The sequence below is a fragment of the Nannospalax galili genome, unplaced genomic scaffold, assembly GCF_000622305.1.
Source record: "Nannospalax galili isolate Female #2095 unplaced genomic scaffold, S.galili_v1.0 scaffold11357, whole genome shotgun sequence".
In the NCBI taxonomy this organism is placed as follows: Eukaryota; Metazoa; Chordata; class Mammalia; order Rodentia; family Spalacidae; genus Nannospalax; species Nannospalax galili.
The window spans coordinates 2,033-3,442 of NW_008339276.1; the positions used below are offsets into that span (position 1 = coordinate 2,033).

General features: G+C 49.9%; 1 pseudogene; it reads right to left on the bottom strand.

The window, feature by feature from the left end:
* Positions 1–10: 10 nt before the first annotated feature.
* LOC103734773 lies at positions 11–648 on the bottom strand (annotated as a pseudogene).
* Between the last annotated feature and the right edge of the window lie 762 nt (positions 649–1,410).

Sequence of the window (1,410 nt, forward strand, 5' to 3'; positions counted from 1 at the left end):
GCAGGTGGACCTCAGTTGCTGGATCCTCAGATGGGCTGGTTGTCTCAAAGGTGATCTGTGTGGAGGCACCCCCCAGGTCCATGGCCCCCAGGGTTCCCTTCCTTGGCCGGATCCACCGGCCCGCCCAGCTGTACTTGATGACGTTCTCCAGCAGGTAGTTCGCAGTCACCCAGCCAAACACCCCCTTCATCCTGTCCAGAGAGGATGCGTGCACCATGGACATCAAAGGGGTACTGCCTCTAGCACTCTTGTAGTGGCCCTCTGGACTGGTTAGGTTGAGTAAGCGCATGCCCGCTGTGGCTCCCAGGCAGCGCGGTGTGTTGGCATGTTTGTCTTTTGGCACATCCCGAAGTGCCTGTTCAAGGCATTCGACTAGACTCTGGCCTAGCCTAGGAGATCATCTGCATAGCTGGAGATGCCCCCACCCTGAACATCACAGGAGTTGTGCTCACCCACGATGCCTGTGTCATTCTCCTTGTCTCCTAGCCATTTGTAGACAAACATGGGTGTGCGTGAAGAGCCAGCATCCAGGACGATGCCATACTTGAGGGTGGGCGGCTCCCGGACTTCGCTGTCGGGACGCACAGCAGCAGAAGGCCGGCGAGGTCCACGGGTAGCCAGTAGCAGAGGCAGCAACTTTCCAGCCATGGAGTGAACGTGTAAGGACTCTGTGGGGACCCGGGGCCACAGGCAGCAGGGAGGCCCGCTGCTCTTTTCCTAACAGCAAGAATATGGAAACACCCAAATGTCCATCAACTGATTAATGGGTTAGGAAGATGTGGTATATATACATAATGGAATGCTATTCATTTCTTTAAAAATGAAATTATGAAATTAGCAGGTAAATGGATGGAGCTGGAAACAATCATCCTGAGTCGGGTAACCCACACACAGAAAGACAATCATCACATACTCCCACTCATGGCTAGATGCTCATTTTGAAATCTTTGATATGTATGTTTCACTTTGAAAACCCAGAGAGATCTAAAAACTAGTAAATCACCATGAATGATGAGGGTGGGGCTTCCTGGGACAGGAGCTAGAATGCAGAGCTAAAGGGACAAAGGGGAGTAACAGTGGGAAGAATTAAATGGGGTGAGGGTTGGGAGGACAGGGCACAGGAGGGACTGTGGGGAGGGATAACTAACAGAAATGTCCTCTGGAAAAAAGTCACGTGGAAACCTATCTTTGTAGAGCCTGCTTAAAGAATGTACATATGTATCATTAAAAGAAATTAAAAGAAGTTGCCTTATAACAGGGGTACAATGCCTGTACTCCACACTGTAGGCTAGCAAAATAAAAGCTGTTGACAGGAATAGACTCCCTTTTATGAAACTGTTGACCTAGGAATCCACAGACCCTCAAACAATACATTTTCTGTACTCTTGGTTTCCCAGAAGAAACTCATGG